Here is an 18,887-nt window from a genome sequence, read left to right as displayed (position 1 = left end):
AGAAATCTAAAATATTTAACATTAAATGGTCTGGAATCATCAATGCTCTTTCAGGTTGAATGAATATTTTGCATTAAAAACTTTCTGTCCCTTGTTTACTTGGGCCAAATACATCAAAAAAAAAAAAAAAAAAGTAAAAATCATGTTAGTGTAATGGAGTCTCCTTATGAGCAACAAATATTAAGAAGTCGAAAGGGAATTTGAGGAAACTATTTAATTGTCTCCTTTCCCTTCATGACACACGTGTCATTTACTTTGATCTTCCTTATTTTGCCTTTGCTACTACTGCCCCCCCACCCCGCCACACACCCCAGCTCATTCATTCCAGACTCCAACTACCTTGAATTATTTCAGATTTCCCTGGACCTCTAAAATTTAGCTTATACTGTCCTTACTTCCTAGAAAACTCTTTCACTTTTTCCTCTACCTTTTGAAATACTACTCACTGTTCAAGCTCAAATGTCATCCCTGGGGCAAGATTAATTGCTGTCTCCCTGTTTCTATCATTTTCCCCCCTCAAATCTCTAGCAGAGCTTTTATGGTATTGTTTGTAGTTCATCCTTCTTGAAGCAGGTGTGTGTCATGAACATCTTTGTCCTACTGCCCAATAGCATCTGTCTAGCATAAGGTAACGGAGAAGGCAATGGCACCCCACTCCAGTACTCCTGCCTGGAAAATCCCATGGATGGAGGAGCGTAGTGAGCTGCAGTCCGTGGGGTCGCTGAGGGTTGGACACGACTGAGCGACTTCACTTTCACTTTTCACTTTCATGCATTGGAGAAGGAAATGGCAACCCACTCCAGTGTTCTTGCCTGGAGAATCCCAGGGACAGTGGAGCCTGATGGGCTGCCGTCTGTGGGGTCACACAGAGTCGGACATGACTGAAGTGACTTAGCAGCAGCAGCAGCATAATGTAAATCACTTAAAAAATATCGTACTGAATTTCACACCAAAGTGATTTCTGGATACAAGCATTAACCAAATAGTGACAGTTTACTTGCTTATTTTCCCAGTTTTATATAATTCTTTGCAAATAAGAGTGTAATGCATACTGTTTGGTTTTTACTGTGTAGTGGGTGTCCCAGCTTGAGAAGCATTGTTCCAGCTTCGGTTTGAGACATTGAGGTAGGTGCGGCCAATTCATGGGATGGGGACATAGGTGACTGAGACAAAGCTCAAGCTGTAGTCAGTTCCGGACTTACATATCCAGAAGTGTGTTACAGTCATCATAAAGATATTGGTTGCTCTCCAGAAACCTGTTGTAGACCAAGAAGGTCTCTTGGGAGAAGGACTAAGGAAAGAACATATTATAACCTAGGGGTTTTGCTCAGTAGGAAAGTCTCAGTAATGAGAAGAGTGGTTTTGAGAATGTCATGGTGGGGGTGGGTGCCACTTGGGTTCATCTTCTGGTTCAGTCATATCTGAGTCCTATGGCTCCAAATTAGAATGATCTGAAAGACATGGTGCCAGATGGAATCCTTTCTGCTACAGGTAATGGAAAACTCAGCACAGAATGGCTTAAACAGGAATGCACAGGCCAGGGCAGAGGACTGGGTAATTGATGAGAACAGCAGCATTATCAGAACTTAGGTTCTTCCCATCTTTCCACTCTGCAATCCTTAGGGAACTCTCTACATATTCATGAAAGGCTACTTGAGTTCCTGTTCATTCATTCATGTGTTCATTCAGTAAATATTTCCCAAGCTAAGAACTGTTCTTCGGTGCTTTGGACATGGTAGCAAACAAAACAGACAAGATCACTGGCTTTCCTGAAGCTTGCTGTCTCATGGTGGGAGGCAGACAATACAACAAGCATATTAAATATGTTAATTCTGTAGTATGTTATCACTATGGGCTCAGCTGGGTGCTTTTTGTTTGAGGTCTTTTGTGTGTTTTACAGTCAGATGGCAGCTGGAGCCAGAGTGATCTGAAGGCTCGACTGAAATGGATGCCCTGTGTAGTTTTTCCTGCTCATATCTGGTGCCTCACATAAGGATGAAGGCAACAACAGCTGGGGGCTTGCCATGCATTTTTGTCCTTGCATGCAGCTTCTCCATGTGGCTAGCTTAGAGCTCCTCACAGCACAGTAGCCTTACAGTAGTCATACTTCTTTCACAGTAGCTCAGTTCCCCCCAGGTATTCCAAGTGACCAAGATAGAAGCTGCAAGGCTTCTTCTGATCTAGGCTTGGGTCTTGTTATGTCACTTCTGCCTTTGATCTGTAATACAAGGTCAGCCCAGGTTCAGTGTGGGAGGCTATACTGGAGGCATGATTTGTGATGGGGGGTGTCTTTGTAGAATTACCACGACATGGTAAGGGGGATTGAATTGAGATGACTGGGAAGGAGGAGGTAAGGCAGGTTGCTGTTTAAAGAGGGGGTTAATTTTCAAAGAGGTTTCTTTAAGAAGCTGAGATTTGAGCAAGACTGGAAGAAACTGACCGAGTTACTCATACAGATAGCTGGAGGAAGAACATTCCAGATATAGGGAAGAAGTAGGCATAGCATCCAAAAGGTCAAGAATGTCTGTTTAGTTCCTTGGGTGAGGAAAACCTTTCTCAGATACTGCCTAGCAGGCCTCACTCTGTGTCAATATCTTATTGCCTGAGATTACATTAAATGTCCACGGTTGATCCTTGGCAGGAAGACTGGGACTAGTGGATCACCATGAAATAGCTCAGGGCTATCATTATTCATTCCCCAGGGTTGAGGCCCCTCTCTGTAAGCAGGGTCACCTGGAAGAAGGTAGATCCAGAACAAGCCAGGGGAAAGGGTGTGTGTGTGTATATATAGAACAGAGGGATTGGATTTGGGGAAATGGAAGTAACAGTGTCTCCACTGCACCCTGGAGATTAAACAATACTCCTTTGAGGCCTGAGGACAACTTGTCCCACCTTCCCAGAGATCGAGCCTGACTACCAACAGAGAACTCTTATGCTTGATGTAGCAGCAGAAAAAGCCGGAAAGGAAGCTGCAGTGACCAGGATCAGCATCTAATTTGCCCAGCAGGTAACAGGCCACTACCCATGGAGAAGGAGAGGATTTAACAGAGTACACTAAGCAGACAGGCAGCAGGTAGCATTCAGAAAGAGGAAAGATAACTCTGAAAGGAAAATTCTATGTATTGCACAGAAATACACTGAGATACGTGATGGATGATGGAGTCAAGTCAAGGCTAACGTTAAAATTTCCAAGGGCAGCACCACAGCTCCAACCCTGTGGATAACTTTATTGCCCCTAAAACTTTAAAGAGTCTGAAGGGAAAGCTGTGCGTGAGAATTAGGAGTCCTGACTTGTTGGAAACAATTCAAAAGCCTTTTATATTTCCTAAGTGCCAGGGCTAGAGTGATCCACCCACATATGTGAGTTTCCTGTGTTACAGAAAGAAAGCACATTAAGTGGTAATTCCGTAGATATTATTGATGGAAACAGAAGTACCTATTTAGAAAGACTAAGTCAAACTGAGACGATAGAGAAATGTAAGCTATAATTCATAGGAAAGGAATGCCAATTCAGAGGAAAGGAAGTACAGTTCAGAGGGAAAAATCCGAAGTTCACGACTCTGCCCTCATCCCTTCTTTTTCTTGTTAGTATAGGCAGCTGTTAGAAATGCTCACGTTAACCTGGAAGTCTGTTCAGGTTTAACAAGGAGATGCAGATATGATGCATCAGTTGAATATAAGACCAATTAAAACAATTTCATTGCAAATATAAAAGAGCAAGAGTTATCATATCTAATCTTTGAAAGTACCTTTTCTTTTAAAGAGCTCCTTAGGAGCTCAGACAGTAAAGAATCTGCCTGCAATGTGGGAGACCTGGGGTCAATCCCTGGGTTGGGAAGATCCCCTGGAGAAGGGCATGGCCACCCACTCCAAGTATTCTTGCCTGGAGAATCCCATGGACAGATGAGCCTGGTGGGCTACAGTTCACGGTGTTGCAAAGAGTCAGACATGACTGAGCAACTAACACTTTCGTTTTAAGGGTAAGAACAGTCTTTGCCCCCACAAATCTAGAAAGAAATGTGGTTCAATTTTATTTATTTATTTACATGTATTTAGTGGGAACCCACTAGATGGATAATACCATAAAAATCATTAAGTTCTAGAAAAGAAGAAAGCTCTTTTTACAACCCAGCAGGGCAGAAAGGATTAAATTCTTAGAAAGGAAGAACAAATGTGTTAGAAAAGATACTGAATAATCAAGTTTAGAAAAGCGAAGAAGTTTAGCAAGGCTTCACCGAAGTGAACAGCTATTCTAATAATAAAACTTACATTTTCATAGTATTTAATAGTTTCTGAAGCACTTTCACAGTCTTTATCTCATTGTTTCACATGGACCTTGCAAGACTGGTGGAATGTGGATAAGCAATTCCTTTTTAAAAGGTTTTAAAATATAGAATATTTAAACGGAAGGATGCATTTTTAACAATAAAATGAAAGACTGTTAGAATACTTAACATGTTTCAGGTTCTGGTTCCATTATGAACTAGTTGTGTGAACTATGACATATCATATGATGTCTGTCAAATCAAGGGTTGGCTTTCTGGACTTTCAGGACTAAAATCCTCTGAACTGATGAGTGGTAACAACTTAAGCCAGTTATCTCTCTTCAGATACAACATTCATGGTAGTACATTGGCCATTAAATGATACAGCATTAAAAATAATTAAACAGAAGCTTTTAAAGAATGATTACTGATGTGCAAAGTTAAGAATATTAAAATATTCAGTAACTCAAAGTGGATATTTTTAAAGCAGTGAAACACACGGACACATTCAGCTCTTTCAAAAAGTAGGTTTAGCTGCTGTCCTATTGGCTAATTTATGCTTGGAGCACCTTGTTATATGGCTTTGGTTTTAGGCCCTGCTGAGAATCTTTAGATATAGATGAAGGCCTGCAGAAGCTTAGCCAAGTTGATTACAAAAGAAAGGCCCTAAATACAACTAGGCAAAAAAGTATGATGGACACAGTATGAGGCAATCACTGCTATTGTGAAAGAAAAACAAAGTATGTGCAATGTTGGTAAGTGCCTAATAGCATCTCTGTGTCTGGAGGATTGCCCATTATCAACTAATTATGTGTTTTCCTCCAAAATTCTTTGCATATCATCTCCAAATCAAGGGGGGAGGGAAACCCAGTACTTCAAAAGCTATTTTAGGACCCCTGCTTCTGAACAAGATGGAGCAATAAGGACCAAATTTAACTTCTGCCTTGAAATAACGAAAATATGGACAAAATATATGTAACAATGCATTGTAAGACAATGGATATCATGCACGGAAGCACAGTGACCCCTGGGAGATGGAAAATGTATGAGGTGAGCCCTAGGGCAGTCCTAGATTACTACTTTGAGAGAGTTTCCAGACCACAGCATGGGGATAAAGAAGCTAGGAGTATCCTGGTAGACTCCCAGAGTTGAGGGGAAGGAATTGAGAGTCAGAGAAGACCAGGATAGCTAGAATTCATAGGCCAGAAGCCCACAGAGGAAGAGCTGTGCAGAGAGAGAAACCGAGAGATCTATGGAGGGTCTTTCTCCAGTATTTAGCCACGTACTGACCACATATGTGTGAGGAAATGACAGGAAGCTGGGAGAAAAATCCCCAGGAAGGATTAGAAGAAACAGGGTCCAGCACTCGTATATGGCAGGGGACAGTGCCTCTTTCCTACCAAACATAGTGGAGGCCTCGCGATTCACAGGGCATTGGATAGTGTACACAGAATAGTCTTGTCTCAGTAATGGGGAAGAGTGAGCCCTAGACTGTCAGTCAGTCTAATCCCACTTCATCTTAAAAGACCCCAAAGGATCAAATAACAGCACACACTTAGGAAAGGCAGAAATACAAAATAGTTTCTTATATCATATGTGAAGGGGTCTACTTCTACTTGAAGATACTCTGTGATAAGTTACAGATGTATACTATAAACCCTAAAGCAACCACTAAATAACAAAACAGAATTACAGCTAATAAGCCAATGTAGGAGATAATGGATTCATTAATTACAATTAATCTAAACAAAGAAAAGAGGGACAAGCAAACAAAGAATCAATGGGATCAGGCAAAAATAAGTAGTTTGATGATAGGTTTATACCAAACTAGATCAATAAGTACATTATATATAAATGGTTTAAATATTCCCAATTAATAGCGACTGTCAGATTGGATTTTCAAACAGCAAAATCCAAATATATGCTGCCTACAAGAAACACACATTAAATATAAAGACACAAATCAAGAAAGCTGGAAGTTACATCATTAGACATTGCTGCTGCTGCTGCTGCTGCTAAGTCACTTCAGTCGTGTCCGACTCTATGCGACCCCACAGATGGCAGCCCACCAGGCTCCCCCGTCCCTGGGATTCTCCAGGCAAGAACACTGGAGTGGGTTGCCATTTCCTTCTCCAATGCATGAAAGTGAAAAGTGAAAGTGAAGTCGCTCAGTCGTGTCCGACCCTCAGCGACCCCATGGACTGCAGCCTTCCAGGCTCCCCCGTCCCTGGGATTCTCCAGGCAAGAACACTGGAGTGGGTTGCCATTTCCTTCTCCAATGCATGAAAGTGAAAAGTGAAAGTGAAGTCGCTCAGTCGTGTCCGACCCTCAGCGACCCCATGGACTGCAGCCTTCCAGGCTCCTCCGTCCATGGGATTTTCCAGGCAAGAGTACTGGAGTGGGTTGCCGTTGCCTTCTCCGCATTAGACATTAGGGAAATGCAAATTAAAACCACATGAGATACTACTATATATGTATTGAAATGGCTAAACTGTAAAAGATTGACCATATCAAAATTTAGGGAGGATATGAAAGAATTAGCACTCTCATCCACTGCTGGTGTGAATGTAAAATGGTACAGCTGCTTTGGAAAACAGTTTGTCAGTTTCTTAATAGGTTAAACACACATCTACCATATAATCTAGCTGTCTGTCTACTAGGCATTTACTCAAGAAAAATAAAAATGTAAGTCCATTTAAAGACTTGTACATGAATATTCATAGAAGCTTTATCTGTAATAGCCCCAAATTGGAAACAACCCAGAAGTCCACTAAAAGGTGAATGAACAAACAAACTGAAGTATTTTCATATAATGGAATACTACTCAGCCACAGACAGGAAAAAACTAATGATTTGTATAAGACTATGGATGAATCTCAAGATAAGTATGCCGACCAAAAGAAATGAGGCCAAAAAAGAGCGTATACTGTATATTCTATTTATAGTAAACTAGAAAATGAAAATTCATCTATATTTTCTACAAATTCATTGCAGTATTATTTATAATCGCCAAGACGTGGGGAAAACCTAAGGGGCCACTGACAGATGAACAGATAAAGAAAGTGTATAATGAAATCTTGTCATTTGTGACAACATGGATGGACCTTGAGGGCGTTATGTGTAAGTGAAATCAGTCAGAGGAAGATGGCAGCTGTGTGATCTCACTAACGTGTGAAATCTGAAACAAATAACACAAAAAATAAATATATAGACACAGAGAAGAGATTGGTGGCTTTCAGAGGTGAGGGTGGGTGGGTGAAAGGAGTCAAAAGGTACAAACTGTCTGTTGTAGAATAAGTTGTCACAGGGATGTAATGTACAGCATGACAACTACAGTTAATAATACTGTATTGCATATTTGAAAGATGCTAAAAGAGTGTATTTTAGAAGTTCTCATTGCAAGAAACAAGATTTTGTAACTAGGTATGGTAACGAAAGTTAATTGGACTAACTGTGCTGATCATTTCACAATAGATGCAAATATCAAACCATTATGTTGTAGACATAAAATGAGTATAATTATATGTCAATTACACCTGGCAGCTTAGATGGTAAAGAATTTGCCCTCTATGTGGGAGACCTGAGTTCGATCCCTGGGTTGGGAAGATCCCCTGGAGGAAGACAGGGCATGTTCACCACAGAGTGGAAGGATGCACATTTAATTTTTGATGAATTATTTTTCTTTTTGGAATTTTTGAAAGTTATTTAACTTATTAAGACATGAATACTGTTTCTTCAGAAATAATAGTTTTGTTTCCTATTATACCCTCTGTGGTATAACTATCCACTTGGTTTTCAACAGCATTTTTTTTTCATTTTTTTAAAAATTTTATTTTATTTTTAAACTTTACAATATTGTATTGGTTTTGCAAAACATCGAAATGAATCTGTCACAGGTATACATGTGTTCCCCATCCTGAACCCTCCTCCCTCCTCCCTCCTCCCTCCCCATACCATCCCTCTGGGTCATCCCAGTGCACCAGCCCCAAGCATCCAGCATCGTGCATCGAACCTGGACTGGCGACTCGTTCCATACATGATATTATACGTATTTCAATGCCATTCTCCCAAATCATCCTACCCACTCCCTCTCCCACAACTTCATGCATTCAGCAATTTAAGAAATATTTTACTGAATGCTTACTATGTAACAGATACTACCTGCCTATTATCAGTAGATATGGTAGTTAGGGCCTCTGCCTTCACGGAGCTGACATTCAAAGGGGTGCAGATAAACTTTTAATAAACACATAGCTATAGATTCAGGATGGGGAACACATGTATACCTGTGGCAGATTCATTTTGATATTTGGCAAAACTAATACAATTATGTAAAGTTTAAAAATAAAATAAAAAAAAAAAAAAGATTTTCCTAAGTACTACGAAGCAAGGAAACCGAATGCTGTCTGAGAAAATGATAGGAAATCTTCTTTTGATGTGACTTAATTATATATTAACTCTGCAGCCCATTACTTCAAATGATTCTTAGTAATTAAATTTACATACTGGAATTTTTCTATTCTGTTTTTAGTTTGTTAGTTCTAAGCTTCAGGCCATTCAGAATAAAAGCTGCAGATGAATAGCAAAGTCACTTAGCTAACCTGTTTTCATCCTTTAGGTTTCAGCTGGAAGACTACTTTCTCTGGGAAGTCTTCCTGATCAGCCTTTCCTGCTGCCCACCCTCACCACAACACACAAGACACACACACACACAAGGTTAGGTTCTCAGTATATGCCCTACATTTTCTCTTATCACATTCATAACAATTTGTAATTATTATTAATATATGGGAACTTCTAAAATGTCTGTCTTTCCAAGAAACTATAATCCCCATTAGGGCAGAGACTTCTTACTATTTCCATGACCGCACCCCTACTATATAGCACAGAGTCTGGCACAGCGTAGGGACTAGAAAAATATTTCTTAAATGGAAACTATGTATTGAATGAAAGTGTATTTCAGCTCACTTCAGGAAGAACTAATGATTAAGTACTCCTGGTTCTGCGAACGAGATTCTCCTTTTTTGTCTGAGTGATTCCACCTCCATGCTCAACAGGCTACTCCTAAGATGGTGGTCTGAGATTCACCAACTCATCCTAAATCTGCATTTCCTAAATTCTTAATGCAGGTGCTTCCTGACAAATTAATAAACATTAGGAGGAAGTTATACTTTCTGCTTGAAGGTTTGGATTGTAAAAGAAGAGGAAATACTGTCATGTCTAACTTTAGAGCAAAGAAGTGGTACTGCATAGATAGTTGTTCTGAGAGACTCACCAGCCAGGCTGCCTGGGTTCAAATCCTGATTCTCTCACTTACCAGCTGTGTGACCTCAGGCAGGCACCCTAACCTTTTGGTTTCTCAATCTCCTCACTTGTAAAACAAGGATAAAAATAATATCTACCTCAAAGGGTGATTGTGAGGCTTCAAAGCATGAGTACAATCCATGATTAATTTCAGCAATGCATAACTGACTAAAATCAATTATTCTCAAAATCTATAGGGTGCAATGGCATTGGCCCCAAAAGTATGACCTTGTGTCAAAAGAAAACCACCTGTATTTCTAATACTTTCTAATTTATATTTTCCAACCACATCTCTACCTCTGAGATTAATGACTATATTAATTGAAGGGAGAACTTCTGTCATAATGCTGATGATTTTAAGGACATTACAGAATTGGTAAGAATCGAGAAACTTTAAGATGGCCTATATTAATTTAAAATGCCCTTTGTGGTACTGACCTTTACAAATAGCATTTCTGAATTTCATCAGCCAGCTTCCAGTCCTACTTACAGAGTTGGCTTTAACATGCAGCTTTTCATATGTTCTGAATGGGGGTTATTTCTAGAGGAATGTGGAGGGAAGAAGGAGAGGGGGCGTCTCTCTGGTGGAAATGTGAAAACAGCAGCTCTTTGAATGTTGTGCATGACGTAGCCTGGGAAATGTGAGCAGCTGCTGGCCAAGTGGTGGGGGGGAGGTTCACACGCAGCGGGAGACTGGGAAAAGCAAAGATGCAAACCATCGGGGCAAACAAATGCAGAAGAATGGCTGGGGCGGGGTCAGGCTGCAGTGAGCAAAGGGAGGTCAGCCTGCAGGGAGAAGGACACTTGGAAGAAAAATGAAAAACGCAGTGAGAGTTGTGAGCCAAGGGCAAATGTCAGCTGTACACTGAGGGAGAAGGAAAAGAGAATATGAGCATTGGGGCAATTTTAAGTACTCGTCATTATATGTGTATTTCTGGGGAGAAATTAAAGAGATCAAGAAGCTAAGAGAAATACATACATGCATACGTACATAAAAATGCTGTTTGAACACATCTAACAGGAGCCCAGGCCATCTTTGAAAACAATAATGAAACAGTTATCTGTATTGCCATAGTAGCTGGCTTCAAAACTAGCAAAAAGTGTTCCTTATGAAAACAAATCAGAAAGTAAGTGGTCCAGAAAGATCAAGCATTCAGGTAACCAAACCAGTATCTTATGATGAGTTGGTCTAAACAATGAATATGCCTTGCATCCTGTCTAACTGATAAATATCTCTTTGGCTCCTACTGGCTGTATTCTCTTTTTGTACCTCATAAAACTGTTTTGGTCACCCTCCCGACCTCACTCATTTTTCTCCCTATAGTTCTGCACATCCTGGTGGCTTTTGACAAAATAAAGTATGCCTCTGAAAACTAGATTCTTCTTTGGGGTAAGGGAGGATGGACTCTGGAACATCTGGTCTATGTTACTTTCAGGGTTACCTGGGCAACTTCAGTATCATTCCTCTCGACTAAAGTACAATTAGCTGTAAAAACACTGTAAGCCACACTGACTGAGGAAAATGTACACAAGCTTGACACGCCCTTTGCCCTAAGCATGTTCTACGGGCTGCGACTAGGCTGGACATTCAGATTTATACATTCTTTTAAATATTTAAAGGACATTGTTCACTTCCTCTTTTTTTTTTTAAACAAAGATGAGGTTCAGCATAAATGATTGTTCTTTCTTTACCGAAAAGATATTTTCCTTGAACCTAATTGTCCTTTTTGTCATAGGTCAATCTATTCCTAATGTCAACAAATCCTTCTGTGATCTAACCTTTTCTAAAACAAACATTCTTCTTTTCCCTTGTTCTTTCCATTTCCTTTATCCTCCACTTGAAAACAAAAACTCCTGCCCATGGGCACATCAGACTTGATGTTCTAGTTGAAATCTTTTTATAGAAGCTACCTACAGTTTAGAATGTGTTTGAGTAATTTTTCCCACAGTATTTTTGTATACTGGCTTTCAGTCTTTCAATCCTGTGGATCCTTTATTAACTTTCCAAGAATTAGAGGATCCCCACATGGTCGCTGAGAGCCAGACATGACTGGGCAACTTATCTTTCACTTTTCACTTTCATGCATTGGAGAAGGAAATGGCAACCCACTCCAGTGTTCTTGCCTGGAGAATCCCAGGGACGGGGGAGCCTGGTGGGCTGCCATCTATGGGGTCGCACAGAGTCGGACACGACTGAAGCAGCTTAGTAGCAGCAGCAGCAGCACATGATTAAAGTACTATTTAATATCTGTTAATTCTGAAAAAGTGATCAGCTGATAAAAATCTGTATGACTTTAATAACACAATTGCAGTTACTAATTTATGAAAAATGCTGGTATATGGGTCAAACCAGTCAGTCCTAAAGGAAATCAACCCTGAATATTCATTGGAAGGGCTGATGCTGAAGCTCCAATATTTTGGCCACATGATACAAAGAGCCAACTCACTGGAAAAGACCCTGATGCCGGGAAAGGTTGAAGGCAGGAGGAGAAGGGGGCGACAGAGGATGGATGGCATCACGGACTCAATGGACATGAGTTTGAGCAAGCTCCAGGAGATAGTGAAGGACAGGGAAGACTGGTGTACTGCAGTCCATGGGGTCACAAAGAGTCGGACACAACTCAGTGACTGAATAACAATCGGTATATGGGCAAGACAATCGTGTGCTGAAACTACAGATGGTGCTTCATGCAAAACTATATTTCCACACCTCTCTATAAAACTCTGTGACCCACAGTTTGAGGATGAATTTTACGGGTGGTCACAGATCAACAGCATCTCCTGGGAGCTTGACAGAAATGCAGAATCATAGGCTCAGCCAAAACCTACTGAGTTTTGAGGGCTGTTTCAACCAGCTCTGCAGGTGACATTTATCCATGTTAGGTTTTGAGAACTACTTTCTAGACCAGTAGTATCCAACAGAAATAGAACGAGAGTTGCATACACTATTTACAATTTTCTAGTAGACACATTAAAAAAGTAAAAAAAAGAAACAAACACTGTCAGGTGTTTTACTTGAAGCTACAGGCTCACTGTGTTCATTTTTAAGAGAAATGCCTAACTTCAAACGATTAAAAAAAAAGAAATGTGTGAGATTAATTATATGATATATTTTACTTAACCAAGTACATCAAATATTACCACTTCAGCATATAATCAGTATAAAAAATATTAATGAGATAGTTTACATTCTTTTTTTGGTACAAAGTCTTTCAACACACCTCAATTTGGACTGGCTACATTCAAGGGCTCAGTATCCACATGTAGCTATCAGAGCGGAAAGCATAGTTCTAGATCATGTGTCATGAAATACAGTAACTCTAAATTATTTACATTATGTTTATTATATTTATCCATATTCACAGTTTTGGATTTATAATTTCATATGGTGTTACCAGGAATCTACTAAGTTTCCCTTTACCCTCTTCTCTTTGCCTGAAAGATAAGTCAAGTTCTAGGGTCTCCATGTTTCTGTAGCACTGTAACATTCCTCTAATATAGAATTTTCTGAATGACATTATACTTATTTCCCACAGTCTAACCCCACAGTCATGTGTATATATATATATATATACATATATATACATATACATATATATATATATATATATATATATATATATATATATATGCTGCTACTGCTGCTGTTAAGTTGCTTCAGTCGTTTCCAATTCTGTGCGACCCCATAGACGGCAGCCCACCAGGCTCCCCCGTCCCTGGGATTCTCCAGGCAAGAGCACTGGAGTGGGTTGCCGTTTCCTTCTCCAACGCATGAAAGTGAAAAAAAAGTGAAGTCACTCAGTCGTGTCTGACTCTTTGTGACCCCATGGACTGCAGCCTACCAGGCTCCTTCGCCCATGAGATTTTCCAGGCAAGAGTACTGGAGTGGGGTGCCATTGTCTTCTCATATATATATATATATATACATACACATATATATATGACTTGTGCAAGGTACCATGAGATGTTTTCTATTGGAAAATCCCACGGAGAGAGGAGACTGGTGGGCTACAGTCCATAGGGTCACAACGAGTTGAATATGACTGCAGCAACTGAGCACACACACACACACACACGTGTGTGTGTGTGTGTATAATTATTTAAAAAATCTTTTAAACTCAGCTGTACTCAGCAAGTGCTTAATATAGAATAACATTTCTTAAAGCATGAGCTCTGGATCAGCAGCATCAGCCTCACTTGGGGGCTAGTTAGAACTGCAGAATCTCAGGCCCCATTCCCGACCTACTGAATCAAAAACTTCCCAAGTGGGGCCCATCCACAGCAGTCACATAGTGATCTGTGTTTTAGTAAGTCTTCTGGTGTCATGAACATTTTAGAACCACTGATGCAGGAAAACATTTCCTTTGAGAATGGCCACAGATGTATCATTTTCTTCAGAGTTCTGTGATATAACCACAAGGAGAATCATTTCTGGTCTTGTTAAAGAAAAAGTCCAGGGAAGGCATGCAAAGCAGATATCGGTAGACCAGCCCTCAGTGGGTAAAAAAAAGTGTTAGTTGCTCAGTCATGTCCAACTCTTTGTGACCCCATAGACTGTAGCCCGCCAGGCTCCTCAGTCCATGGGATTCTCCAGGCAAGAATACTGGAGTGGGCTGCCATTTCCTTCTCCAGGGGGTCTTCCCAACCTAGGGATCAAACCTGGGTCTCCTGTATTGTAGGGAGATTCTTTATTGTCTGAGCCACCAGGGAAGCCTTCAGTTGGTAATGGGTCCACATTATTTCTAAGAGGAATCTGCCCAGGTCACCTATACTGCCTACCTAGAAGGGGCTCCATAAAGCACAACATAAAATGATTAGTACAAGATCCTTAAAAAAAAAATATGATGAAAATGTTCAAAATCCATCAGTTCATTTAAAGGATCAAATCATGTGCTCAATAATGAAAAGGACAGAGAGAGAGAGAGAGTGAGAGATAGCCTGCTTCAAAAAGCTCTCCCACCCAAGTAAAGAACATAAACTGCTCTGTTGGAATTTTTAATTTTTTTAATTAAAAATTTTATTTAGTTTTTTTTTTTTTAAATGAAGCCATGAAAATATTTCTGTTGCCCAGCTAAATATGGTTCCTTCCATGAATCTTGCTAATTTGATTATGGAGATCAAACTCGAAGTCAGAAACTATTGCACAATTTGTAAATAGGAGATCTGAAAAGGTACTACTTTTATAGTATTAGTGTCACAATAGCATATATATATATATATTTTGTTTATAAGATGGAGAAAGGGAGGGAGGGTGGGACATGATGGAAGTAATGAAAGAAAATATATCTATAAAACTTTGCTTAAGTTGGCACAAGTGGTGAAGAGAGTTTTGGTCATGATGTCCTTGGACCAGATACGACGATGACAATGTTTGCTTGGTACCCAGTAGCTGCTTAATCAGTGCCAACTAAACAAAAGAAGAAGCAAAGAATGAAAGAAGGAAGGGAGTGTATAGAAAATGAGGGTCTAGATCCCCGTGACATCAAGTTACCGCAAAGATGTGAAGATAGAGTGCAAAACTGTCCATATGACTTTGGAAAACTTTTGGGAAACCTTTAAAAACATACATAATTCATGATGCTGTCCTTAAACATATTTAAAGAATGTCACACAGAGAAATGTCTTCATATTTAATATTTTTCAAGAGATTACATTTCATACATCCTACAGTCAACAAAGCATTTACTCTTTATATTAAAGTGTATTTTCAGCTTCTGTTGCTATTCATGGGTTTACTCATGAGGGTGAGAAATGGGTAGAACATTCCCTAGTAATACTTTCTTATAGAATATTCCCTCTTGTACTTTCTTATAGAATATTCCCTATAGTACTTGTGTTTGGTGACTAAAGAGCACAACTTTGGCACTAAAAGTATGTGCACTGCTTCAAAATTAGAAGGGTTTATCATCAGTTTAATTTTCTTCCCATTTGGTTTCAATACTCATTTCTCCTGGATAAGATATTAACATTGGTTCCACTTTAAAGGCTAACTCATTAAATTCACTTTTGGTTGCTTTTAGTACAATTGCTGAATTCTAAAGACAATGAGAAATATAATGGTTTATAATTTTATATTTGAAACGACAGGTATGGTTTTAAGGGGTACATTGAACTGGGGCTCATTAATCCATTGGTTTGCAAAGGAAGCTTTCAAAGTTAATATCCCTGAGGATCATTTAAAAACGAGGGGAAGCATGGGAAAAAAAGTGAAATATTGTGTTGCCCAAAACAGCTCTAAAGTATGACTTTGTTAAGTCCACTGTGAGACAAGGCAACAGAGAGTAGGGAGTTGCAGCTCAGATCTGATTTAGATTGTGACTGCCGCTTAAAAGCTGTGTGACTGTGAATGTGTCACTTACCGTCTCTAAGTCTCAATTTCCTTACTTGTACAAGGACACGATGATATTATGTAATCATAATACATAATCATTACGTTTTGAGGATTAAGTGAAACAATGTACATGCAAACTTTTTGCTATTACAAGGAATAATGGTTTCCTTTGCAGAAACACATCATCCAATGGTGTCATAGAAACATTCACACTAATGTGCCCACTCTAAGGGAGAAAACAGGATTTTATTCCCACAGAGAGTTTCAAATGGGCAAAGCAATGGCTCTATACTTCTATTTGTGGATTCAATATAAATCCAGAACTCCCTATACATTCTATTTCTATGTACAGATATTCTGTGACTGGGTTTTACCCTGCTGTTGATGTTCAGATCTATATGGTTTATGTGTTTCTAACATTTTGAGAGATATTACATACAGCTAGAAAACCAGCATGACTTTTCTTTAAAGTAAAAATTAATGGCCCATGTAAGAAACCCAGGACAGATTTCCCAGGTGGCTCGATAAGAATCCGCCTGCCAATGCAAGGGATACGGGTTCGATCCCTGGTCCCAGAAGATTCCACGTGCTGCAGAGCAACTAAACCACAACGAGTGAGCCTGTGTGCCACAATTACTGAATCCCTGGGCTTCCCTGGTGGCTCAGACAGTAAAGAAAATGCCTGCAATGTGGGAGACCTGGCTTCGATCCCTGGGTTGGGAAGATCTCCTGGAGAAGGGAATGGCTACCCACTCCAGTATTCTGGCCTGGAGAATTCCATGGACAGAGAAGCCTGGCAGGCTACAGTCCATGGGGTTGCAAAGAGTTGGACACGACTGACTGACTTTCACTTTTTTGCATCCCAGAGACTGTGCTCCACAAGAGAAGCCACCACAATAAGAAGTCTGCACACCACAACTAGAGAGTAGCCCCCATTTGCTGCAACTAGAGAAAAGCCCACACACAGCAAGAAGACACAGTACAGCCTTCCCACCCGGCCCAAAGGTACACCCAGGATATTCGGATATCAAGTACCTATAGCCTGGTAGTATGTCATTCCACTTCTTCAATTACACTATTTGCTCAAATGTAAGACTCTTTTTCTTAGACTTATATCTACCCTCCCACTACCCCAATTCTCCATTCTTGCTTTTTCTTTGTCTGAGCAAATCCAGAAGCAAAGATGAACTCTCACTTTTATCATGATTTTCGTTGACTGACATAGCACTGTAAGTGAATGAATTAATGTGATGTCACAATTATGGTGGGCTTACACTCTCCTCCACAGAAGCTGGGTAATCCTTTAGTCTCCCACACATTCTTCTTCTAAATGGACAATGTTCTCGATAGGTTTTATGAGTTGCTCTTCCAGTAATGGGGATAGAGTTGTTTGATGTGAACCTCATTTCTTGCTTTGTTCCTTTTCTGAACAAGTACTCGCACTTATAATATAGCAGAGTGGTTAGATTCTGGTCAGATAAAAGAATGGAATCAAGTTGACTCAGCTATGTGCAACTCAAAACCTTGAATTTATCACCTTTCTGCTAGAAAAAACATTTAGGTCTACTCTTAAGGTCACATTAAAAAATGGCAACATGTGGACTGTGCCACAATAAGAGCATATACCACAAAATGAACCATTTACTATGAGAAGGCTGTCTATAAGGGTGTTTGGGGATGAGGGTTTTAAAAGCTAGAATTATACTGATGGAGGAATATAATTTCAGTCAGTCACATTTGTATTATGAAAAGGAAGCAAATCCACTGATTCTAAACTAAATTCCAACATATGTGGATATTCCCCAGATATGCACATACAGAATCAGGACTGAACAGACTGTGACCTAAGACAAAATGCATTATATTGTTTTATAAATGTGGAAATAGAAGCTTTTAGAGGTCAAATGGCTTTCCAAAGATAATATGGTCAAATAATAGCTGAGCTTCAGTTTGCAGTTAGGTGTTCTATCATTCACTCCTACAGTTTTTTTTACTACAACATCCTATCTTCTTTATGTACATTCCTAGATTTATAACCAAGTCCCTTATTCATTTTAAAGGATGGATAAAATCAAACTGTTACTATTTTCTCATATTTTATATTTAAATAAATAGTACAACTATGATGGATCACTCACACTGATTTTTTTAAACTTTCTTTTCCTATCAGTCATAATATTTTTATCTCATTTGTAAAATTATATGCCATTTTCACAAATTTATATCACATTCTGAAAGCAAATGTGGCATTTAGCTCTCTAAAAGTAATGTTAAGATAATGGTTCAAGAGTGCTTGAAATGAACAAATGCGACCATTGGTTTTCCTTGGACATTTATTACTTTCCTTATTTATGTTAAAATGAAAAAAATATACTAAGGATGATACTGATAAGATTTTAATAGTATGTAACCACTATGGGGCAAATAGACATAGAAACGCATGTAATCTCTTAACTATATTGTCTGGCTTTAATCAATGCCACTTATAACAATCTATCATACATTTATTTCAAGACTATCATCACAACAAAAATAAAATAATATGAGATCTCGAGAGGTCTTGTTTTTATTAAAGATCTAACAATTCTTCAACAGGACTTTTAATCACACCGCTAAATGGACTGCATATAGGAAAAGTAATCTGGTTTATTATTTTTTTTCTTACTAAAACACTGAAAGCAAATATTTTTAAACCCAGTTTCCTCTTTCCTCTCTGTCCCCAGGAGCATACTTTGTGCATCTTATGAAACTGGAAAAAGAGAAGAAACAATTCTTTAGTTCTATAATCAAACCAGTTGCAGGGGTGGGAGTTTAGTGGTAGCCTTCATGAAGGGAAAGTGTAGACACATCTCTTTCACCATTCCATTGTCTGAGTTCTTACTATGAGCCAGGTACTGTACCAATAACTCTACAACAATTAGTCCCTTCAATATTATAGCAAGTATGCTGGAGATGAGGAAATGGACAAGCAAAGAGGTCAATTGACT

General features: G+C 39.4%; 1 protein-coding gene across 11 annotated transcripts in view; it reads right to left on the bottom strand.

Annotated features, from left to right (window-relative positions):
• DMD (dystrophin) overlaps positions 1 to 18,887 on the bottom strand; it is a 2,236,915-nt gene that overhangs the window by 329,684 nt on the left and 1,888,344 nt on the right. The window lies entirely within an intron of this gene.

The sequence above is a fragment of the Bos taurus genome, chromosome X, assembly GCF_002263795.3.
Source record: "Bos taurus isolate L1 Dominette 01449 registration number 42190680 breed Hereford chromosome X, ARS-UCD2.0, whole genome shotgun sequence".
NCBI classification, from domain to species: Eukaryota; Metazoa; Chordata; class Mammalia; order Artiodactyla; family Bovidae; genus Bos; species Bos taurus.
The sequence above is the reverse complement of the archived record's forward strand: the minus strand, read 5'-3'. Positions and strand labels throughout refer to the sequence as shown.